The sequence below is a fragment of the Lupinus angustifolius genome, chromosome LG19, assembly GCF_001865875.1.
Source record: "Lupinus angustifolius cultivar Tanjil chromosome LG19, LupAngTanjil_v1.0, whole genome shotgun sequence".
Classification (NCBI taxonomy): Eukaryota; Viridiplantae; Streptophyta; class Magnoliopsida; order Fabales; family Fabaceae; genus Lupinus; species Lupinus angustifolius.
In genome coordinates, this window is record NC_032027.1 from 3,324,781 (window position 1) to 3,325,062 (window position 282).

The window sequence follows — 282 nt, forward strand, 5'->3', positions numbered from 1 at the left end:
TTATCCCTAGGGCGCTTAGCCCATGGTAGGGAATGAATTACCCCTAGGGCGCTTAGCCCATGGTAGAGAACAAAACAATTATCCCTAGGGTGCTTAGCCCATGGAAGGGAACCAAAAATTTATCCCTAGGGCGCTCAGCCCATGGTAAGGAATGAAAGAATTATGCACAGGGCGCTTAGCCCATGGTAGGGAAAGAAAATATTATCCCTATGGCACTTAGCCTATGGTATGGAAGGAAAAACATTATCCCTAGGGAGCTTAGCCCATAGTAGGGAATGAACA